General features: G+C 44.7%; 1 protein-coding gene across 3 annotated transcripts in view; it reads right to left on the reverse strand.

Moving 5' to 3' along the window:
• Positions 1–23,343, reverse strand: part of CLASP1 (cytoplasmic linker associated protein 1) — a 169,945-nt gene extending 146,602 nt beyond the window's left edge. For all 3 annotated transcript variants that reach the window (XM_060278738.1, XM_035128785.2, XM_035128806.2), the window contains exon 1: positions 23,117–23,343. The gene's annotated coding sequence lies outside the window, so the exon portion shown is untranslated. The remainder of the gene's footprint in view (positions 1–23,116) is intronic.
• Positions 23,344–25,927: the final 2,584 nt, after the last annotated feature.

Raw genomic sequence — 25,927 nt, forward strand, 5'->3', positions numbered from 1 at the left:
GCAAGTGACAGCAAGGTTTTGCATATTGGCGATAGCACAGGGCAAGTCTGGATGAGAAAGCAAGTCTGGATGACTCCCTGAAGCCAGCTTCATGTTTTAGCAGCTACTTTGAGAAATATACCGCACTGTCAGGAGTTTCAACATGCACTCCTCCAGAATGCTACCCATATCCTGGCCTCCGCACTCCAATAAAAGTATTCATGTAAGAATTACCACAACATAACCTCTATGTTTGAATGTACTAACTGTGCAGCCTTGTACAGGGTTACTCAGAAGTGTACCCCGCAGATTTCAATGGGACTTATTCCCAGGTTAGTATGTATACCAGGAATGGGGAACCTGTGTTCCTGCAGATGCTGTTGGAATCTTAAGTCCCTTCAGCTCCAGCCAGCATGGCCAGCAACCAGGGATGATGGGAGATGGAGTCCAACAATGACAGGGGGCAGAGGTTCCCTCTCCTTGGTGTATACAACTGCAGCCTTAAAACTGCTACCAAAGATAGTGGCCATGCATGTTGCCAAAGTGTCCTAAGAAATCTGGTATCTGCAAGGTCTCCACTGATGCCAGGTGGAGGTTCATTATATATATTTTAGGTGCCAGGCAAAAATGTTCCTCTTCAACCGGGCCTTTAAAATGTGTCTGTGGGAAGGGGTGGTTATTGTTTTGCTGTTTTGTTTATTTACTTGCTTTTATCCTGTATTTTATTCTGTGAACTGCCCTGGGACCTTAGGGTGAATGGCAGGGAATTGATATATTATTATAAATTACTGTATAAGCATTGCTATTATTATCATTATTCATCTGTTTCTAACGCAGCCTTGTATCCAAGCATCGGCCCAGCAGGTATATATAGGGAAAAGGAATTCCATGCAAGCAAGTGAAGAGGCTGGTTGAAGTGAGGCAGAGCACTTCATTCCTCTTCTGCCCCAAACACAGAAATGCAGTGCCTCCTCTAAGTATCAGTGTCTTCAAAAACTCCTGTGTTTTCAAACAGGACTTTTAAAGAGAAGCAGAGGAAGCACATGCTGGAGGTTCTCCCCCCCCCCCCAATGCCAACTCTTCTGTATCACTTTACCAGCAGCTGCAGGCTCTATGTTCCCTTCCCCCTTCATAATGAAATGAATCTTTGCTCACACATATTCCAATACAGTACACACACACACACACACACACACACACACACACACACACACACACACACACCCTCCATTAATTCTGGCACACACACACTCCTCGCTTCACCACCACAACCCCCACAGCTCTTCAACCTCAGTCTCCCATGTGGCCCTGCTTATGCGGCTACAAATGTACCACTTGCATGGTTTAAAAAGAAAAGAAAAGAAGTCTCCATCCTAAAAACTATTATTTGCAGGTGCCTTTTAACGTAAAGAAAAAATAAGCTGCCTAATGATAACATCTGAAGCTGCTGGATGTATAGAAAGTAGGGCATACTTGAAGGAAAACAGGTCAAGCTCAGTTCAAAAGAGAAAGGCGGCCGGCGGGTGGGTGGGTGTTAATCAGACAGCTGTAAAGCACATCTCTTGCCAAGTAAACAATCAGGGCAAACCTACAGGCATCATCCAGTACAAAAACAATACAGTACAATACTATATCCTAATTGACTTTTATCTGAAGAGCAGAGTGTCAGCGAAGTCTCTTTCCTCACAGACTGTATTTCTAGGTCATCATTGCTGCAGTTCCCTTTTCCTTTTTTATATATATATATGTATATATAGGGCCCCCACCGTCAGTGAAATGACAAAACTCCTCCAGCAGCCAGGGCCTGCATGTTGTCTATTCAAAACAGCCTTCCCTGCCCTGGTGAGTTTCAAATGTGTTGGACTACACCTCTTGTCATCCCCGACCATGCTGGCTAGAGCTGATGGGAGCTGCAGTCCAAAGTATCTGGAATGCACCAGGTTCAGGAAGGCTTGACTTAAAGATCATGTATACCCTTCTCCATAAACAGTAAGCTCACTAGAAAGACTGTTTCTTTAAATAATACCGACTGTGCACAAACGTCCCTCGCTGAATCCTAAGACACAAAGTCCCAGAGCAAGTGGGCAAAAATATCAAAGTGGTGGTGGGTGAGTCAGTGGCGTAGTAATTGGGGGGGCGGAGGCGCGCCGCCTTGGGCAGCAGGCTGGGAGGGGCTGACCACCGCCGATGGCCACGGCCGCCATCGAGTCGAAGCCCCGATGCAAGCGAGACTGCCTCACTCCGCGGCTTGCTCGCGGAGTTTGCCACGGCGCCGCATCATATGCCTCCTGTGCACGCATGCGTCGTGACGCATGACGCATGCACGCAACGGACACCCCGCCCCCCAGCGGGGTGCCTTCGGGTTTGCCGCCCCGGGCAGCCAGGCAGCTAGCTACGCCGCTGGGGTGAGTGTATCAGTATTCCACACTGGGATGATGCAGATGTTACTTGTGGGTTATAAGAGTTCGGGAAATGTAACTTGAAGGGTAAAGGGCTTTCTTATTAGAAAAAAATGAGGCTCATAACACAGCCATTAGGCCAACCATCCCTAACACGGTGCCCTCCAGAAAATCTGGACTACAACTCCCATCAGCCCCAGCCAGAGCCACTCACTGTATTAAGGTTGTACAGCAGGCTTAGATAAAACTTTAAAGTTCAACGCAGCCACCCTTATCCAGATATCAACACTATGGGTCGGGGTTGGATAACTTCTTGTCCTCCAGCTGCTGTTAAACTCCAAGTCCTATCAGCCCTAGGCAGCAGGTTCAATGGTTAAGAACGATGGGAGCTGGAGTCGAATATCATATGGAGAAGACACAGATTCCCCACCCCTTCCATAGACAAAATCCTCTGCCAACCATAAATACACACACACACACACACACACTATTGAGAGAGGCAGGAATCTGCACAATACTGACTTAAGTAGTCATTTATTGCAGGCTGCAAGATCAGCTATGGCACATTTCTGGAAGGATCCTTCAAATGCTGATCTTACCTACTGGTACAGATGGTTTGGGAAACAGCAATAATGGAAGAACAAACATTAAAAAATGTGAGTCATAGGAGGTCAAAGCACAGAAGACAAATTTATTAGTATGTGATATGATTTGGTGACATAAACTAATGTGAAAGAGCATGTGCGATGCCAGATGCCGGGAAATCAATAGATGTGGATGATATAGACTTTTATAGAGGATCCCTTTGTTGATTTTGTGCTATATTAGGTATACTGAGAGGGCCACCCTATTACTTTTAACAGAAAGAGAATCATTTTGTTAGTATCATATTGGCTTAAGTCAGCACTTATGTATTTTACTCTGGGCCGTACTTTATGGACTTTACATGGCATGCCTGACTATTATTATTTACTGAGTTTAAAGTACCTATAATTATTTTAGTTGCTTTTGAAGACGTTTCACTGCCAAATGGCAGTGCTTTTGTAATGCCTATAAAACCAATAAAAAACTGTTGTTGTTTTAAAAAGACAACAGTAAATTGCACAACTATAAATAAACAAGAAGAGCATATCGAAGCCTACTTTCAACAGCTGGACTTCAAATATCTTAACCGCTAATTTTGGCCTGCACCTTACATTATGAAGCTTTCCTGTGTATTACAACATCCAACTACCTGGAGCCCCGGGAGCTATCCCTTCATTTCTCACAAGAAGTTCATGTATATTCAGGATGGTTTGGCCAATGTGACAAAACCACCCTAATATCTATATCCACTGCATCTGGAGAGCAACTGGGCTGGGTTCCCCACCCTCCCCATCCCTTTATGACTTCGTACCGTATTAGCTGGAGGCTGCATGAATCCAGTGATTTGTTAGCCAAACACAGCAGTTTTTGTCCTCCTGAGAATTCAAACTGGGGAAAGTACCGTAAGAATTACGGTACAGTCTATTACAGGAGTAGGCTTTAAGTGGCTGTGGCACAACCTATAACAGAGGAACCTCTTGAAGCAGAGAATGCTTGCCAGTGGGGGGAATGCTGACCTGATGCAGATAAATGCTATATCCCAGGGGTTGTCAACATTGTGCCCTGCAGATGTTGCTGGACTACGTAATTCCTTCCCATTTGCTAAGCTTTCTGGGGCTGATGGGAGCCAGAAATCCACCATGTTGGCTACCCCTTACCAATCAGATATGGTCAGATTTTCAAGAGTCGGCAATAACTCTCTGCCAATGGGTTATGCAACAGTTCTGCAAAGATTCCCCCAAGAAGCAGGGGCAGGAGCTGGGGGACAATAACGGGTACTGTTCTGCATTTTGTCCTTTAAAGCCTGACTGTGGACATCTAGGCCTACAGCATCCTTGATTAATAAGAGCTCTTTGAAGAGCTCTCCAAGTAAGGCTGCTTGGGACCGTTTCACTGACTCTAGCCAAAGGAGGCTCAACTAGAATCTCTCATTGTTTAGGACCGGACTGGAGTACAACCCTTGTATTGAGCTCATTAGGCCAATGGCCTTACTGCTTCAATTATTTCCTTTCGCCTATTCTGTTTACACAATAGCTTTTGTATCTGGGCACTCTTTGCAGGGGTACATTAAGTCTGAACTTTTCAAGAGACAACAGCTCCAAGAAAGAAAGGGGTGGGGGTGGGAAAGGTAGGGATAAATGACTGCCTTAAATATTATGGCAAGGTGCCATACTATTTTCGAGAGGAAGAGAAATCTAACAAAGCATGCTAGTTTTATTGCTCGGTGGGGTGGGGTTCCATGCTTCTTCCTTTTCTACATAGAGCAGGGGTAGCTAACTATTTTTTGGCCCAATAGCAAAAAACCTTCGCCAACTCTCTAGGGGCTGTCAAAAGTGGACATGACCACCCACATTCTCACATGACACTCAAAGGATCCCTCTCTGTTCCCTGATCATCAATTAATAAATCTCATGACTGGAGAGGGAGCAATCTGGATCCCCATCAGTGCTGGGCCAGGAGGTTGAACCTCTCCACCCACCCCAGGATTGTGTCCATTTTCTTTCATTCTTTTAATTTCTTTATTGCAATTATTTTATTCCATTTATATCCTGGCTTTCTTCCACCGCAGAATCCAAGGCAGTGGTTCCCAGCAGTTACCCATCTAGGCACTGGGGACACCCAGATGTGCTTATCTTCAGCAAGGTAGTGGCTTCACGCAGACCAATTGGTGGGGTCTTGGGGAGCTGTTAGGTTGGATCAGGCCTCCAAGCTGGGGGTTAACCACCCCTTGCAATTAGGTTCCTTCCTCCAAAACTGGACCTTTAATTGTCAGTAGCAGCACGATCTCCAAAAATGATTCATGGGGCGTGGAGAGTTGTAGAGAGACAGGATGATAAGGGGATATCTAGATCACCCTAGTATTGTTGCTGGTTATTTGAAGGAAGGGCGCTTTTTGCATTCTTTTTGAAGGGAAGAAGTGAGCAAATGATAGAGCTTGGGCAATTAAGATGAAATCTTATTCAAACTTACTTTGGCTTATGATTGACATTACCTCCAGTGGTAGTCTTGAGGAGAAAACTGGAAATTTCTGCTTCAATTTTAGATTAACCATAGTTCAGGGTTTGGATGACACACTAAACTGTGCTTAATCTTAACCATGGTGAGTTGAAACAAGCTAGCTGGCTTTTGGAACTATAGTTTGAAGTAGGCTTGTTTCAACACACCAAAGTCAAAATTAAACTCAGTTTGTCTAGGTTCAGAAATGAAGGCAAAACTGCAGTTAACCTAAAAGGAAGTGAAAGCTTCTGAACGGCTTCTCATGGCAACCTTGGAGAACAAGAGCAGAGTCAAGCCATGGCTTGTTCTCAACTATGGTTTTAGTTTTACATGTGAATGAGGCCAGTATGTTGATTCTCTTTTCAAAGTTTTTATTTGTAGGTTTAACAGACTTGGAATCCAATTTAATTTAACTAGGCTACCATTAAATGAGGGAGACAGAAAGCCATATCTTTTCAAAGGGAAGTTCTCAAAAACAACAACAACCAGAAACAATATATGCCAAGTGGTTTGAAATTATACTGATCTGACACCAGGCATAATCAAAACCTAAAGTTTAACAAAAATGCAAATATCTGGAGTGGAATTCAACTTAGCACCAAGTGGGGTATGCAGAGGAAGGGGTAAGGCCCACCTGTGCAATAAGGCTTTCCTCCTTCCACCTGCACACCCTCCTAAACATGGTCTGTGGGGCAATCCACCTCTCCAGATCAGATTTAGGGGGCACACAGGAACAGGAGAAGTATAAGAGCAAATCTTGTTCTATGCACATAACAACTTTGTTGAATCCCACCCCAAATTCAAGTTCATATCTACCAGTACAAGGAATGCTGGCAAGGAGCCAGAGTGCAACCGCCCACCAAACTGATCCCACCAAATTCATAAAACACAGAAGTATTAATGTCAGGCCTTTCTACATGCCAAGCTGCACACTGAGGGAACTGCTGCAGCTGGCCACATGAGGAAGCAGTTGTCCCAAGTGTTTATAGCTTGCTGGGCTGCAATAAATTTGCACCACATCCATCTTGTTGCAGAGGTGACCCCAGAGATGTGCTCCGTAGTACACAGCCTAGAATTTCTTGAAAAGGAACTAAAATACTCTAGATTATGCGTACACACACACACACACACACACACACACACACACACACACACATTTCAATCCTGAGTCACCTTAAGATTTTTTGCCCATAGGACAGGAAGAGTTCTGCCTCCTATTAAATTTTCTACATATGCATTATGAGGGCTGGGAATCAATGGAGAATTAGCCCCATTTTGTCAAGGCTCTGAACTTTATGACATTCCATATGAAGCAAATAAAAAACATATGATAAAGAGCACCCAAAAAGCTGCAGCTAAAGTATTTATTTAAAGCATTATTATACCACGTTAAATAGTCATGGCTTCACATACACACACCATCCCAAAAAAGAGTATCCTGAGAACTATCATTTGTTAATCATGCTAGGAGTTCTACAGAGAGCCCTATTCCCCTCACAGAGCTGCAATTCCCAGAGCAACTGATTATTCAAACACTCCAGAAATTGTAGCTCTATGAGGGCAATAGGGATCTCCTAACAACTCAGCCTTTAAAAATACTACAGTTCCCAGGATTCTTTGGGGGAAGATGCGGGATGTAACCCACTGGGAGCAGTCAAATACAACAGAGCCTAGGGCTTCCTGATCAGAAGGTCAGCGGTTTGAATCCCCGCGACGTGGTGAGCTTCTGTTGCTGGGTCCCAGCTCCTGCCAACCTAGCAGTTCGAAAGCACGTCAAAGTGTAAGTAGATAAATAGCCACTGCTCCGGCGGGAAGGTAAACGGCGTTTCCGTGTGCTGCTCTGGTTTGCCAGAAGCGGCTTTCTCATGCTGGCCACATGACCTGGAAGCTGTACGCCGGCTCCCTCGGCCAATAACGCGAGATGAGCGCCGCAACCCCAGAGTTGGTCACGACTGGACCTAATGGTCAGGGGTCCCTTTACCTTTATCTTTAAAGGGGGAATGCACTCTGCTAAGTGAAGAAACTTGCTAATGCAAGTAAGGAAGGATATTAATAATCAATACATTATTGTCATCCCCCCCAAAAAATCCGATAAGCAAACAAGAAAGACCAGAAGTTCAAGGACTGTAGTGCACACTTAATAGCCCCAAGGGCAGCACTGATGAAGGTATAATTAGCTGCTTAGTGCATAGGCTTTGTGGACCAAAGCATAGAGAATAGCAGGGAAAGCATCAAACCACGCCAAAAAAAAGAAAAAAAAAGAACTCAGCATGCACATGCAAAAGTCCTTTCCCCAGCTGTGACCTTAGATAAAACAAGCATCAAGGTTGGTTGGCAGGCTCTTCTATTTAGAATGTCAAACTTCATAGAGAATAGGATCAAACCAGGTTTGCCAAGAGCTTCAATACCCAAAAACATTTGACTGCCAAAAATTGGAAAGGATTGGAAGCACAGACCTTCCTACTCAACACTTTTCTCTGAAATAACTTGCACTTTAAGACTGCGATTTGAGCCCTAAGTCAGATGGACTATTATTAACAGCCAGAGTACTGTGGCACCACAAGGTACCACAGGAGTCTTTGTTGTTTTTACTGTGGCGCAGTAAATGGGTGGAAAACCCGCTCCACTCGTGCATGAATTTGGCTGGTTACAGAGCTGGGTGGAGAATACTTCTTGACATGCAGTAATCCCTTAAAAACAGAGTGCCTTGCAGTACCTTCAAGACTCAATAAATTTATTGTGGCACACTTTTGTGAGGGTGCGGTGGGATAACATATAAATAAATAAAACCCCATTTTATTGGAGGCACACAGGGTTCCACATGATACTGTGAGCACACCTGCTCCTCTTGCATTCCTGGCCTTTTTTTCTTTTCTTTTTTAAAAAAAGTATTTTCTACCCTGCCATTCCCTGGAAAAGCTTTTCCAGGGTGGGTTATAATAAAATCATGAAATATATACATATACAGTGGTACCTCTACTTACGAATTTAATGTGTACCGAACGCACATTTGTAAGTCGAAAAAAATTGTAAGTCGAATCCCATAGGAATGCATTGGGAGAAAAAAATTGTAAGTAGAAGCAACCCTATCTAAAAATTCGTAAGTAGAAAAAATCTAAACCACATCCAAGATGGCGGACGGAGCTCCATTCGTAAGTAGAAACATTTGTAAGTAGAGGTACCACTGTAGTAAACAACCACCCCATTGAAATCAGCAGCACTCAATGTTTTTCAAACCTCACTCGGTATAAAACACGTGCCCCACAACCAACAACCCATTTTCTTGTACATCTGCCCACTTATATGGCCACTTCATGTATTTGATGAAGTGTGCTGGCAAAAGCTTACGCAACAATGAATATACTAGCCCAGTAGTTCCTAATTAGCCAAGTACTTTGGGCCCCCTGTTTTGTAAAAGCCAAGCTATGGACCCCCTACTTTTGAAATTGTTGTTATCTCTATGGTAGTTTTAGTTGTGCGAATGGTACACCCTGGGGTCTGTGGATGGCCAACTGGGAACCACCATACCAGCCTTAAGAGGCCCCACTTGCTGTTTTGCCAACAGCAGGCCAACCAACACAGCTCCCCCCTCTGGAAGGAACATTGTAGGACAAGGGTGGAGAACCTGCGGCCCTACGGTTGTTGCCGCACTCCCAACTCCCAGGCCCCCTGTTGTCTGCAGTTTCCATCAGGTCTCCTCTTTATTCAGTGGAACTTTGCTGCTTTAAAAAACAAATTCTTAGCAAAGAGATGATGCACGAGGAACTACACAGAGTATAACAAAGCAAAATGTAAAATGGGAGAAATATGCTAACAGTAGGCCTGCCATCGGATCAAAAGACATTCTCTGAATGGCAGCATTATTGTTAGTTGATTTCTCTGGCCACTTTTTCTCCTTCTTTAAATATTAATTGATATGCAAGTAAGTCATGCTTTGGAGTAAGCCTGCCGATTTCAGTAGACCTAATCTGAGCATGGCTTGCTTGGATATTGCTCATATACTCTGCAAAATGTGATCTTCCAGCAGCCCTCGGAGGATTGTTTTGAAAAACTGCCAGGTGCCATTGCTATCTCAAGCCTCTCTGGGAATTTCCAGGCTGCAACCTTGGTTTTCTCTCTGTGTGTTTTGAGAAGATGGTTGCTCTGGATTTTCCAGGCGTTGTTTAGTTTCTAAAAAACGACAACCCAGAGATACAGGAGCTCCGGATTGCCTCTTGTTTTCTACATATGTGGGGATAGGCTATGGTTACTGAATAATGAGGGAAACTCTGCTTTCCTTGTTCTCAGCTACTTTATTATTTTAGTACCACATCAAATAATTCAAGACGAAGTTGTGGCTTAAATTAAAAACTAATTTTCACACATACAGCCTTTTTGGGGTGGGGGTGGCAATGTGAACTATGACAATTTGTCTCTGCTGAGCTCCACCCAATATCGTTTGCAGCATGGTAATACTTAGTTCCACTTGTTCATGCTAATCTATGGTGCAGATAATTAGGTGTCGGATATATGTTACAGATTTAGGCACTACTGCAGATGTGACACTAGCAACTAGGAAGTAATTACCATGCATGGAGCTATTTCAAGTCACTCACTCCTTGTGCATAAGGTATGCTCCTCCAATAGGTCTCATTTTGTAAAAATTCTGTAAAAATTTTGTAAAAATTGTGTATCTGAAGAAGTGTGCATGCACACGAAAGCTCATACCAAAATATAAACTTAGTTGGTCTTTAAGGTGCTACTGAAGGAATTTTCTTATTTTGTAAAAATTCAATTATGTTGCTAAAAGCCATGCATCTTCCTTATGAAGATTTGCTTAGCTGAATAAATCCACACGGGTTGTAAAATTCTGCATTTATAATGCATAGTTGTAGGCTTGAAAACCATGGGGTGGGAATGGGCCTGTGGGAGCCTCAAGCTCATGCGTTCTCCCTGATCCCCTCCTCTGGTGTGACCATGAGGAAGAGACTGGAAGACTTAGCTTCTCTTTTAGATTAACTGCAAATTCTTATATCCAAACTGACAAACTGTGGCTAACCGTAACTATGCTTTTGTTAAAATAAGGCAAACTAGAAACAATGGATTATGAAGCTAGGCTATTTCAACAAACCATTGTTGAGACTAACCACAGGATTAGGGATTGAACATACAGTGGTACCTCGGGTTACAGACACTTCAGGTTACAGACTCCGCTAACCCAGAAATAGCACCTCAGGTTAAGAACTTTGCTTCAGGATGAGAACAGAAATCATGCTCTGGCGGCAGCAGGAGGCCCCATTAGCTAAAGTGGTACCTCAGGTTAAGAACAGTTTCAGGTTAAGAACAGACCTCTAGAACGAATTAAGTTCTTAACCACACAGGTACCACTGTAATGATAATAATTTTTTATTTATACCCTGCCCATCTGGCTAGGTTTCCCCAGCCACTCTGGACAGCTCCCAACAGAATTAAAAGCACAACAAACCAAACAACATAAAAAACTTCCCTAAACAGGGCTGCCTTCAGATGTCTTCTGAAAATCAGATAGTTTTTTATTTCCTTGACATCTGATGGGAGGGCATTATGTTGCACTCATGTCCTGCTTGTGGGGCCCCCATAGGTTTACCACTGTGGAAAAGGATGCTGTATTAGATGGGCCTTTAGTCTGATCTACCAGAGTTGTTACATTTGAAAGAAGCCAACTTCAAACCATGGTTTATGAAGTTGGTTGGTTTATTTTATTTTAGGCCACAATCTCTGGTTCTTACAACAGTGACAAGCTGATATTATTTGAAAATTGAAATTATTGCTGGTGAAATCTTCCTGGCTGAGCAGTGGCAGGGATGAGAGAGTGCACAAGACTAAGCCTTCATTTGAGGTAGTTCTCAGGGCCGGCTCTAGGTAGACCACCGGTGGCCCGCTGCTGCGCCCTGCGGGGGCGCCAGAGTGATCTCCGCCCCTCAGCACCAGGGCGCACGACCTGCTCGAGACTGCCCTGGTAGTTCTAACTTGTGCACATAGTGCTAAAGCATAGTTTAGTGTTACACGTGAGTGTGCTACTGTGTCAGACTGTAAACAAGGGCAAAGATGTTGTGTTGAGTTTATGGGAAGAGAAAATACCTATGGGAAACATCAATGAAATGGCTTTGTTGAGCAGAAAAGCAGAGTTGTCCAGATGTGTTATTTGGAAGGCCACAGATCTGTCTTGGGAAGCTTTCTAGAAAACAAAGCTTATGGACCAAGCTTTCCTTGAAACTTCTGAGTTTTAAAGAAAAATAAAGAAGTAATCATAGCAGGCAAGGCATACATTTGAAGACCCACCTGAGGTTCTACTTAATTCACTTTGTTTGGGCTTGTTTCATAATCTGCCAAAATAACTGCAGTACTCCGCTATAATTAAAGTGGAGAATGTTGCAGAGGAACAATTGTGACATTTGATATCTATTTAAAATGCAAATGCTTTGTAGCAAGAGGCAGTTTTTAAACTCTCTGCATAGCATTAAGGTACAAATAATTTATTTTCCAAGAAGAAGAAGAAGGCTTGCCCTCTCCCAGGGATATAGTGTCTCCTATCGCCATCTGGGGTGAGCACACACATGCTGGTGTGTGGGGGTGGGGGTGTGCTGGGAGTGAGTGGGGTGTGCCTTAAGCAAAATTGGTAACCCCACAAATTTTGGGCAGTGGCAGCAAAAATAGAATTTAAAAAGTCGGCATGGTGCTGGGGTAGGCAGAGAGGTTCAAACCTCTCAACCTACCACCCTAATAGGACTGCAAATGGCCTCATTCCTGCAAATTGGGATGGAGAGAGGGGGCAAGTAGCCCACCTTCCTAACTGATTGGCATGAATGTGAAGTGGCCACACCTGCTTTTGGCCACATCCACCAAGTAGCTCCCGGAGGGTTGGCTAAGACTGAATGTGGCACTTATGCCGGAAAAAGTTGGCCATCCCCGTTACAGATTATTTTTTGTACAGTGTATTGAACTTCCTGTTACCAAGTTCAGACAAAACTTGAATTCTGCCAGCTAGGTTTGCAACATTCTTTGTGGTCTTCATGACAGTTCCATGATGTAACCAGTTGTTGTTCCTGCTGCAACAGCAGGAAGCAGGATTTCAATGCTAGCCAGCTGGCCCATCAAGTGTTGTTAGTTGGCTTCCATCAGATGTTGTTAAATTTTCCATGAAGTCAGGAATGTCTTGTCTGCATACTTGGTTGCAGTCTGTGCTAGGGATGGAGAGTCTGCAAATTGGTTTGCTATAGACTCTGTCAGAAGCATCCTTGCCCTGCCTGGTGAGTGTGACAATGAACATGACAGGGATGAACCCATTTCCCCAACTTGGAGCTTGGGAGAAGAGACATGGGGCTTGTCCCTATTATTGCACTTTGCTTTGGAAGAGTTCACAACCAAAATCTGTGAAATCCTGGTTAGCTGCCTGAGTCTTTTTTTTTTAATGGACTGTGGCAATAATATATGCCACAAATGCTTAGGACATGTTCCTCAAACTTGGGTCCTTGGAACACAACTCCCTTCATCCCTGACCACTGGTCCTGCTAGCTAGGATGATGGGAGTTGTAGTCCAACAACAACAAAGGACCCAAGTTTGAGAAACACTGGCTTAAGAGTTCGCCATGAGTTATCATAACTTTCTCTGTTTTGTTATTAAAACTACATATGGCTATTATCTGACTGGTCAGATGCCAACATTAGTGGGAAGGCAAAGTTGATAGACAGGCTCTTTGTCAGATACTGGAACCTGACTCCTGTGTCCTGAACTCTGCCCACTGGAGCACACAGTCTCTTGCTTAAATCAAATGGCTGGGAAGAAAAACCTGGACATGTGTCTGAAGTTTATGGGTGGGATCTGTACCATTTTACATTGCACACAGGTGCCCAACTTCAACATGCCTCTCTTCTGCAGGTCAGGAAGTAGTGGAGCTGAGGAGAGAACAATAGGGGCCAATGGAAAATGGAGAAATATTGTTTTAATTGCAATAGACTTTTCTGTAGGGGGGCGGGGAGGCCAAGTTATTTGTCTGGTTCTAATTCATATTGCTTCATATGAATTGCTAAACTTGAGATCACAAGTCACATAGTTTTGGGTTTTGTTCTTGTTACTCTGTCTCTGATTTGCCGTCGTTTATTGCAGGGTTGGTGAACCCATGATTCTTGAGATGGTCTATACATGCTCCTCGAAGGGCTGCCCTTATTCCCAATTTGAAGTCTACATCAGCTAATCCAATACAGTGGTACCTCGGAAGTCAAACAGAATCCGTTCTGGAAGTCCATTCAACTTCCAAAATGTTCAAAACCAAGACGCAGCTTCCGATTGGCTGCAGGAAGCGCCTGCTGCCAATCAGAAGTCGTGGAAGCCATGTCAGACGTTCGGGTTCCAAAGAACGTTTGCAAACCGGAACACTCACTTTCGGATTTGCGGCATATGGGAGCCAACACGTTCCGAGTCGCAAGGCGTTTGCCAACTAAGGTACGATTCTACTACAAGTGCAACACTTGCTTGAGATACACATCCCTATAAACATGTCTGCAGACTACTTCAAGAGTTCAGGGAACCCTTTAGGCAGGGCTATCAAAACTGACTTCTCCAGGACTTAAACGGCTCAAGCATTTTCTAGGCAAGCTTCCTGGCTTCCTAAGACTTAACCAGCCACTCTGTATTATTTGTGCACACTTGAGCAAATAACCAGTGATACTTTATGACAATTTAAAAAGAGATTGATCAATCATAACACAGAATACTAAGATCCATGCTGGGCTCGGCTAACTTAATTGTTCAAAAGTTGTACCCAGTGCTTTTTCTACTAAAATATTAGGCATCAGTACTACCCTGGGCAGCAGAAAAAAGAAGAGGTCCCGGTACTCCATACACGTTAAGTAATGTCACAAACAAAAATAAGCTCTGGCCGCACTGTGGTTATCACAAATTTGTCAAAGCCTTATAAGCAGGCCTCAAAGGTTCTGCCACTTTAAAAAATGAGAATTAGTTAGCAACTTTCTGGGTAATCTCCCCACTGGACAATCACTCCCTTGTAAACAGCAGATTTAAGAGGTTTAAAAGATGGCTTTGCAGGCTGTCCATATATTAGTCTGCTAGACAGACAAATACCCCCCAACACCGTAAAAGTGCTAGGCAACGAAGCAGACCCTTAGATAGCAGTGTGATAGATGAACACATAAGAACCTGACTGGAACACTGAACAGGAGAGAAAGACTCCAGGCTACTATTCTTCACCATTAAATGCATGGACAAAGGGCTGAAATATACCTAGCCTTCCTTTGAACAGGTGATTATTCTGTCCATCTAGATAACCATTTAAAATGTTGATCTTTTTGATATTTCTATACCAAAAAAATCTGCTATCAACCCCAAAAACAAGCATGTTGTTTCATACAATTGTTATTGTTGTTATTTATTTATTTATTTATTTATTCATTCATTCATTCATTCATTCATTCATTCAATTCATATACCACCCTCTACCCAAAGATCTCAGGGCTGTGTTCAACATTAAGAACCTGTGCAGAGTTTGTCTGAGGCCCACTGGCTTGTTCTTGGCATGCCAGTGTAAGTCCAGCAAGACCCTGGCAGTCCCCCCTTGACCAGCTTTGCCCTCCAAGGCCTAGGGCAAGCACACCCAGCACACCCCTGCTGCTTGGACATGTTAAGAACATAATTTATAGAGCAAATTTCAAAAAAACAGCAACCGAAAGCACAGCATAATACTACACATAATAGTAAAATAATCATAATAGCAGCCCCACTGCCGCACACACATTTAACAGGCCATTGGTTATTTAATGGCCAAAGGCCTGGGTAAAGAGAAATGTTTTCGCCTAAAGACATGTAATGATGGCGCCAGGTGAGCCTCTCTAGGGAGAGTGTTCCACAGACAGGGAGCCACCACAGAAAAGGCCCATTCTTGTGTTGTCACCCTCTAAACTGCTTGAGGAAGGGGGGCACAGAGAAGGGCCTTGGATGACAAGCACAGGGTCTGGGTCAGTTCATATGGGGAGAGGCGGTCCTTAAGGCAATGAGGTCCTGACCCATGTAAGGCTTTACAGGTCATCAGCCGCACTTTGGCCCAGAAATTAACTGGCAGCCACTACAGTCAGGCCAGAATTGTTCCATACAATCGTTTCCATTTGCTCTGGGTTACTTACTCATCACTGCTCTAATTTTGCTTCACTGTCTCACATTTTCAAATTGTATTACTGGTCAGTTTGCAAAAAAAAAAGGTCTATTTTGGTCCACTGCATTTGAGCTACATGCTTTCATGTTCAACCATTTCATCTATGTCTCAAGCCCTATTTACACAAAAACGATGAGGACAAGAACTCAGGCCACTGTAATAATAAGATCCTTTGAATAAGGTACAAATGATTTTGATGAATCATTTGTATCACAAAAAGGACCTTATTATTACAGTGGCCTGAGTTCTTGTCCTCTTATCGTTTTTGTGTGGTTCCCAGTCAAGCCCTATTTAGGCAGCCTGGAGTATAAAGAGGCCTTGTTTTTTGTGCCCCAGCTCTAAAACCATTCACCTGAACTACACTATATTTATGTACACTACAAGCTCATAGCAATCTATGCACAAGTAGAGCTGAGTTCAATGGGCCTTACTTCCAGCTAAGTGTACACAGGACTGCAGCCAAATTCCTATGCACACTTACCTGGGAGAAAGACCCAGGCGTTTCAGTGCCTGCTCAATTTATGCTTTAATGAACCAACAGTTTCCTTCGTTGTTGAAAAGTAGCACAAAACAATGGACAGGGTAAAAGATTTAGAAGAGGGAGACTATACACACCAGGGTGCTACCCCTAGGGCCTTGAGCTGGTGCACAGTGTTCCCACATTTCATTTCAAATACTGTACAAATTTGAAGGTTCGCTATGTTGCCTTTCACCCTCAATGGGATATACAGCTAGGGAGAGGCTGACTGCACCAGGCCAGGGTCCAATCACACCTCAGGTAGCATTCTGTAGGCAAAATGACACCCATGGACTTACTGAATGGCTTTGGACAAGATGTTCTGCGCGTCTTGCATATTAATATTACCATATATACCAGGAGTAGCCAACATAGTACCAGCCAGGTGCTGTTGTACCCCTGTCATCCCTGACCATTGGCCATGCACCTCCTGTGCAAATTGACCTGGAAGCCATGCTGGCTGGTGCTGATGAGGGTTGGGAGTCCACAACATATGGAGGGTCCCATGTAGCCCAGCCCTGGCATATGTGTTTATTCAAAAGCAGAAGCACCGCACTCCACGGAAGCAGGCACAGCATTGCAGCCTCAGCTTCTCCACTTGTAAAATAGGAATAGTTTCCCACCTTAGAATGAGAATAAATAAGTTATTGTTCACTATCCATTTTAGCAAAAGTTTTTAAAGTACATCTAGAATTAATAAGTACATCTATTAGAACCCATGCCAGTAAGCTGGTTAAACCACTACATACAAGTATTAACACAATCTTCCTAGCTGCGCTGTTATCAGCAAAATCACAATCGCCATGGAACGGTCAGCTATGCTTATCTTGTCTATGTGTGTGTTTTGCACAGAACCGTCAGAGGCTTTCATTTTTAAATCTCACTTGGTATAACAGATACCCCAACCCGCAGCATGCTTGGGTGTCATCTTCTATGATTCATGTATTGGACAAGTAGGAGCCGTCATGATGTAGTGGACGGCATGACAGACCTGAATTGGAGAAAACTGGGTTAAATTCCTATTTAGCTCTATGGATCCCCTTGGCCCAATCACTCACTTAAGACTGCAGTCCTATGAACACTTACCTAGGAGCATCCCCCCCCCCAACTCAGCAGTTTATTTGAGCATACACGAATAGGATTGCACACACTTATCCTTATCGTAGGATAGCTGTTGTGAAGATAAAGTGGCGGGGAGGGGAAAACACAATGTACACTATCCCGAACTGCTTAAAATGTAATAAATCAATGAATATAAATAATAGGCCTCCTCTCTTAGAAACTTCATCCCACAATAATTTGTTAGCCTTTAAAGCTAGAATGGGGAATCTGTGGCTCTTCATATATTGCTGGACTACAGTTCCCATCATCACAGACTTCTTGCCATTCTGGAAGAAGGTGATGGGAGCTGACGTCCAACAACATCTGTAGGTGTCCAGTCCCGCCCCCTCATCCCTGCCTGAAAGGTCGTCATAAAATTCTTTTGTTCTTTGTGCTGCAACAGACACAGTCTGCAATGCTCACTTACCTGTAAGTCTCACTGAACGCAACAGGACTTACTTCTGATTATACAGGTGTAAGATTGTACTGGAAAGCTAGCTACTCTTATAGAGATCATCGTAATCCTATATATGTCCTTCCCAGGAAGGACAGCTCATTCCTTATATTCCCCATCCCTCCCTCCACTGACCTCTTTCACGCATGATGGTCCTACCGCATTACGAACTATGTCTCCATTACAGATCAGACCTTATAAATGCTAGTGGGACACCGGGTATACTATATAAAAGAGATTAAATTCATATGAATTCAATATAATATTGTCAATCTGAGGAAAAATACCAGTATGACAACCAAAGGTACAGAAACACTGAAAAGCCTAACACAGTGGTAACTCGGAAGTCCAACGGAATCCATTCCAGAAGTCCATTTGACTTCCATAATGCTTGGAAACCAAGGTGCAGCTTCCAATTGATGGAACACTCACTTCTGGGTTTCCGGCGTTCGGGAGCCAAAACGTTCGACTCGCAAGGCGTTTGGTATCCAAGGTACGACTGTAGGAACTGGAAGGGTTGACTATGACAAGTAACATTTTTAAAAAATTGATTATGTTCCAATATTACTTATAGCAAATAAAAACATATTACCTTTGCTTACATGCTTGACAGTAGGGATGGAGAATCTGTGGCGCTCCAGGTCTCTTGGACAACCAACTCCCATTAGCTACAGTCAGTATGGCTAATAGAATAGGGATGAGGGGAGGGCCATAGGTTCCCAATCCCTGCTGAAACCGCAACTCAAAGGTGGGCGTTTCCAGCTGTCTCCCTACTATGATCACTCTTCCAGAGTATCTCTACCACATGAGCTAGAATGGAATTTGTTTTAGAATGCTTATTACTGTTAGCTGCCTTTGCTACATGTCTTTTTTTACACTAACATCACAATACAATTAATCAAGTTTACTGTAACAAAAAAGGCAATATTTGAGACAGATTGTGAGCCAAGAAAGGGTTCATGAAAGATTCCAGAACTTGACTTGAACATAACCAAGCAAATATATCACTCAAAGATACATAATTAAATATTCCCCAACTAAAACAGATCATGTGGAACAAGGAGCCATGGAATGCTGGAACCACCTGAACCCACCAAGGGTTTCGGGTAAACATACCTCATGCCTTTCCTCCATCCTTCAGACTTCTCCATGAAACACAAAGATACACATTCATTCAGAGGTCTCAAATCATCAAATGCACTAGTTCCGGCCCCACAGCTTACTCAACATGGCTTTGTCCCACACTGCAGCAATTATGGCTCATATAATACTATATAACCAAATTTGAAAAATCAAGGGGGCTTTGAGTGGAAATTCTCACGATCATGGTCAAGATGCATGTTCTACAATAAGATGACAGGCCACAGTTTGGCGAGATAAACATGCTTTGTGGCCAAAAGATCCAGATGGTGGTGGACTATAAAAAGGTAAAGGGACCCCTGACTATTAGGTCCAGTCATGACCGACTCTGGGATTGCGGCGCTCATCTCGTGTTATTGGCCGAGGGAGCCGGCATACAGCTTCCAGGTCATGTGGCCAGCATGACAAAGTCGCTTCTGGCGAACCAGAGCAGCACACGGAAACACAGTTTACCTTCCCGCTGTAGCAGTACCTATTTATCTACTTGCACTTTGATGTGCTTTCGAACTGCTAGGTTGGCAGGAGCTGAGACCGAGCAACGGTAGCTCACCCCGTCGCTGGGATTCAAACTGCCGACCTTCTGATCGGCAAGCCATGCTGATGAGGACTGATGGGAGTTGGAGTTCACTAACATCTGGAGGTCACAGATTCCCAACCTCCAGGATAGACCATAATGGGCTAGATTGATGGTTCCCAATTGGCTAATGCAGACCCCCTACATTTGTAAATTTTGATATCTCTGTGATAGTATTTGTTAGGTGAATGGTGCCATGGATCCCTCGGGTGGTTTAAATGGACCCCCTGGGGTCCGCAGACCACCAATTGAGAACCACTGGGCTAGATGAATCCTGGGTCTAACTCCATATGTTTCATGTGCTCATGAGAAGAATAGTCTCTACCCTACCACCTTCAGTTCCTGCAGGAAAAGTAAGATGGAGGGGGAAAGCACTTCTGCCACAACAAACCCCTAAGGCAGCAATCTTAAACATACCAGACACTAAAGCCTACATAATTTAGAGTTACGAACGCGACAAACCCGGAAGTGTATACTTCCGGGTTTCGCCACACATGCACACATGCACAGAAGCAGCGCCTCTGGATATGGATTTTTCGGGGTAAGTATGGACCCCTGGGATGAATTAAGTTCGTATCTGGAGGGTCCACTGTAAATACAAAAGGAAGTGCAATTGTGGTGAAGCTCCTCCTAAACAGGCTGGAGAGAGTAGTGTCACGCTAACACTTACACATGCAGAGTTGTTTTCTTATAAACTAAGCACCTTGCCCAACCCAAGAAAGGATTTTAAACCCACACACAGCTCCAAAAGCTGACAGACCACTTGGTGGAGGACAAAACTGTTGTTTCTTTCAGCAATTACAGATGCAAGTCATTCCAGATAATCTACCCTTCCCTATGCTCTTTCACATTTTGGCCCCCAACACCTGAAATATTTGGGGAGGGGAAATGCAAGACTCTTTGGGTCTCCCAGATTCCTCCTGCCCATGTATACCAACCTCATTCACCCATCCGAGTTAACATGGATGAAAGGAGTAGAGGGTGTTTCTTGCAGGGTGGCTGACCACCACTGCTTCTTCAACCTCTCCACCCTCTCCCACACACAGATATAATAATTTATTATTTATACCCCGCCCATCTGGCTGCGCTTCCCCAGCCACTCTGGGTGGCTTCCAACAAAATATTAAAATACAGTAATCCATCAAACATTAAAAGCTTCCCTAAACAAGGCTGTAGAGGGTATCCTCTAAAAGTCTGGTAGTTGTTCTCTTTGACATCTGGTAGGAGGGAGTTCCACAGGGTGGGTGCCACTACCGAGAAGGCCCTCTGCCTGGTTCCCTGTAACTTGGCTTCTTGCAGCGAGGGAACCGCCAGAAGGCCCTCAGCACTGGGCCTATTTGTGACACACTACAACCCATTCTCTATTCACCTCTTCTCTCTCTCCACCTCCATTGCAGGGCTATCTACAACCCATGCTGCTCAGATTCCTCCTCTGTGCACCATGTCTAGCATGCACTCACTCTCTTCTCTCTGCATCCTAATTCATAACCTTCTGTTTCCTCCTCCTCCTGCATATCAGTTATCTCCTCACACTCCCACAACTCTCTTTGCACCCCATCTGTTATTCCCCCACCCTTCTCTTTTCAAGGGCTGGCCCACAGATAAGCTTGGCTGGGAGGGGGAGGAGGGAAACAAGTGTCTGGAATGGTACAAGGAGGGCAGAGAGTGGGAACCTGTAGCCCTCCAGATGTTGTTGGACACCAACTCCCATCAGCCTCTGCCAGCATGGTCAACAGTCAGGGATGACAGGAGTTGTAGTACAGCAACATGTGGGGGCCTACAGCTCCCCATCCAACCCTGCACTTACGAGGAGACAAATAAGAAGGGTCTGCCCTCCACCTATGAGCTCAATGCTGTGTAGGTATGATTATAGGATACTTCTGCAAGAACAAGTTCAAAGGCAATAATAAGCTATGCAATCCATATGAACTGCAGGGGAAACGGTGGCTATCTTTTATCTGGGAAGCAGGCTACCCTTGCTGACCCAGAACTGTTGTGGAACTAGGTAGCTGTAAGCCTCAAGAGGAACTCCACCATCACCACCCTTGAACCATAGGTTTGTTCTTTTTAAAGAATAAGGAGTTATATGCACTGGAGGAAAAGGACCACAATGTTCTTAGATTAACTTAAATAGTATGGCATTGGAAGACAGTAGCATCTCTTGTGTTTATCGTTCGAGTGGTACTTTGAAGAAACACTCATTCTCTTACAGAGTTGAAACAAAAATCATTTCAAAACACACATAATATGGCATGGCAGGGGAAGCCATCTTTCTCATCCATAAGGATGCCAAAGGGGCCTATATAACAGATGCTAATGTAATTTCTGTATATTGTACTGTGCAGTTGTGACACAGTGTTCACTACTATAGTTGATGGGGGGGAGTGGAGACAGCCAAGAGATCTTATTTCGGAAACATTGTGGCTCAATGATGGTAGACAAAAAAAGGAAGCCAAAACTGACAACTATAAAAAGCTACATATATACAGTCACACCAGCTGAGAGATCAAACATCTACCTTCCTGAGGGAGGTATAGTTGCATAGCAAGTGAAGCAAGTAAAGGCTCCAAAACAGTGGAAGTAGTTTCTGTGATAGAAGCACCAGAGGCCCAATAGGAGACACAATCATCCCCATGTTCCCCACACCAAACTAAACTTTTTTTGCAAATTGTTTTACTGCATTATCTTCATTTGGGCACTATTGATAACCACATAAATGAAATGATCAAGTTTTGAGATGAACGCTCTGAGAATTGACCCCCTGTGCTGTGCCCACTGAAGGCATCAGGAAGTTTCATTTCATTTTATATTTTTATAAAACTGGGAATTATCGATCGATGGTAACACCACATTTATTAATCCACACCCCTAGCACGCACAGATAAAGGCTGCAGCAATAGGACAAAGATACCTACGCATTTTGGAGAGAGAAACTGAAACGAGACAAACAAAAATCCCCAAAGAGCCAGTTGGGGAAAGATATCCAGGACTAAGGTGGAAACAGAAATGCATCCTTTTATATGGCAGCACAGGCTTGCCTTAATCTCACATTTAAGCACAACAGGGAGAGGTGGGGATAAAACAAAAGCTGCATATCTCTGGTCTTTCTTTCTCTCAATGTAGATTACAAACACATGGAGAAATTCAGAGGCTCCTCCATAGGTCACCCAATCCACCCTTCCCAGCCTATATAGATGAACCCACCCTGCACTAATCCTTACGAATTTGCTTTGTTCGAATATAAATCTCAAAGAGATGAGGATAGGGCAGGGAGAGATATCCCTCTGGCAGGTCACTTTCTTACAAGAGTTCCCACCCCACCCCCCACAACTATCATGCTCGTCCATTGTGCCGGCGCTCGAGATCTTTCCCCTATCCTACATGCGGAGAAGACTGAAAGCGCGACCTCTGAGAAATAAAGAAAGGAGCCAAGATGCGAAACCAAAGCAATTTTGTCCCGCCCACCCCGGCATAGTCTTTCACCTACAGAGGATCCCTCTTGCTTATCATCCCCGCTGGCCATCCACCCAGCTCTGCAGCCGACGGATCGCTCCAGACAATGCTCTCCCTTCTCGCTCCCCACCCGCACACCGCCCTCTCCCTCTCTCCCCTCCCCCTCCAAGCCCCCTGCCCATGCAGATCCCGGGCAACATGACAGTGCAAGGGCGGGAGGGCGGGCGTGAATACCTGGCGGCGGAGGCAGTGGCGCCGACACTGGAGGCAGGCGCAAAGATATTTGGACTCCTGCACGTCCTAAAAGAGGCATTCAGACGAATGGGAGCAGCAGATGCCTCTAATCCCCGCTGCTGCTCCTGCTGCTGCAATGCATGGCTGATGCTCTTCTCCGCCCCTGTGTTGCCGATAAAGCTGCAGCTTGGGCTTGGTAAGAATGGAACCTCGGCGCGCAGGCGCACTCGCCGCTCGCTAGGAAAGATTGAAGGGGGGCGGTGCTGCACATGCGCCGTAGACCAAGGCACAGGGGCATGCGGTGAGCATGCGCCTCTCGTTTCTGGCTCTTCTAGGAACCATCACGCATGTGTTGCCCGAGTCTCTTCCCTGGCCGACGCTCCCGCCGACAGCCATAGAGGTCCGTCAAAGGCTAGATAGAACCGGGGGGGGAGGGGGGACATCTCTATGGTAACGTGAATCCGATACAGGAAGGCGCGGGGCGGAGGGATGCAAAGTGTGTAGCTGAGGCGATGAGCTCACCGCGCGTTGTACGCATGCGTTGGCCAGCCGTATTCTAGTAATGACGTATGTGCACAAAACGGCTGCTGCATTCCTTGATTAATATTAATAAGAGGACGAGAGGGGCCGGAGTTACGGAGTGGGGACGAAGGCTGAGTGCGCCGGTCTCGCCTTACGGGGTCAAAGGTCATAAGAAGGCAATGCAGTATTTCAAAAATAATTAGGAAAAGAGGTGGGGGCAGGATTGCGTCCTAAAGACACACACTGTACAGGGAAGCTTCTAAGGAAGTAATATTTCCTTCCCCCTCCCCGTTATTATTCCTGATTACCTCTTGAATTTCTGCCTGTTGTCCTACCTAGTGTTTAAAGCACAGGAGGAAAGAAGGTAGCCCTATTGCAGGAATAGTGAGGGCGGCTGCCCTCCAGACAAAACTGCATTCAAAGACATTTCAACTGGTATTGCCTTTAAAAGCTCCCCCCCCTCTCTCTCTGTGTGTGTGTATTTGGGCGGGGAGTGAGAATCTTATGGCACCTTAAACATTAACTACAAAATGTGTATACATGTCTACTCAGAAGCTTCACTGTAAAAATATATATGCATTGTTTGTATTTGGTTTGCCATTAAAGGTAAACCCTGACCATTAGGTCCAGTCGTGACCGACTCGGGTTGCGCGCTCATCTTGCATTATTAGCCGAGGGAGCCGGCATATAGCTTCCAGGTCATGTGGCCAGCATGACAAAGCCGCTTCAGGCAAACCAGAGCAGCACATGGAAACGCCGTTTACCTTCCCGCTGTAGTGGTTCCTATTTATCTACTTGCATTTTGACGTGCTTTCGAACTGCTAGGTTGGCAGGAGCTGGGACCAAGCAACGGGAGCTCACCCCGTCACAGGGATTCGAACCGCCGACCTTCTGATCAGCAAGCCCTAGGTTCAGTGGTTTAACCACAGCACCACCTGGGTCCCAGTGGTTTGCCATTACCATTCTGCAAAAGTGAAGAACAGTTATGGGTTGAAGTTTAAAATTATGTTTCAATAAGCTAAATGATCTAATAAGGCAGCTGTGGTTATACTTGGTAGCAATGCATTTCTTAATGGTAGCCCTTGTCTATCATTTGCCAGGTTAAGAGGTACCGGTGCTGATTGGAACTTACGGAGAGGATTGCTCACACAGAGAGGCATCCTAAAATGCTTCCATTTTGCTCATTGTCTGCCTGCCTCTCTGCTGACTCTGTTCCAAGCCATCAAAAAGAACCATCAAGAGGAATTACTGGAATGGCCAAGTCATTGACCTAACAAAAGACAGAGAGAGAAGCCATCAGCATGTCTATGTGCCGCACCCTGCACCCTGGGTAGTTAGCAATGAAGGATGCCTGAGAGGAGGAGGGAAGTTCCAGGTTTGCAGTGGGGAATGCAGTTTTGCAAACCGGGGTAGAGGGCGGGGTTTGCATGTGGATGCTCTGTACTCTAGGCTCAGGTTGTATGTACAGTGGTACCTCTACTTACGAATGACTCGACTTACGAATGTTTCTACTTACGAATGGAGCTCCATCCGCCATCTTGGATGCTGTTTAGATAGGATTTTTTCTACTTACGAATTTTTAGATAGGGTTGCATCGACTTACTAATTTTTTCTCCCAATGCATTCCTATGGGATTCGACTTTTAAAAAATTTCAACTTACGAATGTGTGTTCGGAACGCATTAAATTCGTAAGTAGAGGTACCACTGTATGTGTAAATAAACCATATCATAAAGATGTCATAGTTAGTCTCTGCTGTGCCTCATTGTACAGAAAGAAACAGACCTTGCTAAGTGTACCTGATACCCCTGGAATCTTGCACTGCTCAGAAATTGGGGTATTGTGCAACAATATTCTCTGCCCAGATCTCTGTAAGTGGGGACTGCATGAATGGGTAGTTGAACTTAGAAGGACCATAACCTTGCGCCTATTGTGTAATTTGCCACCACAGGGAAAGTAACATTTAAACAACAGTCCTAAACAGGACTTACTTCTGAGGAGGCATGCATAGGTTTGCAGTGTTAGTTTGTGCAACTTCTGTACGTTGGAGATATGTGAGAAAAAGGCCAAAAAGATTCATTGTAGAAATGCAAGTACAGACTCCCTTACTCTAAAAAAAACCTAGAATGGGGCTTCCGGTTCAGCGCCAGCGCCGATCGGCGGGGTCCCGTCTCGGCTCCGAGACGGCCCGTCTCTGCTAGGAGTGGGGAGGGCAGCGAGAGCGACGCTGCGCCCCTTAGAACCTCGGGAAGAGCGTCCCGGGGGCGAATTTTGCTCGGCAGAGCCCCAA

Source organism: Zootoca vivipara, chromosome 1 (assembly GCF_963506605.1).
Source record: "Zootoca vivipara chromosome 1, rZooViv1.1, whole genome shotgun sequence".
NCBI lineage: Eukaryota > Metazoa > Chordata > Lepidosauria > Squamata > Lacertidae > Zootoca > Zootoca vivipara.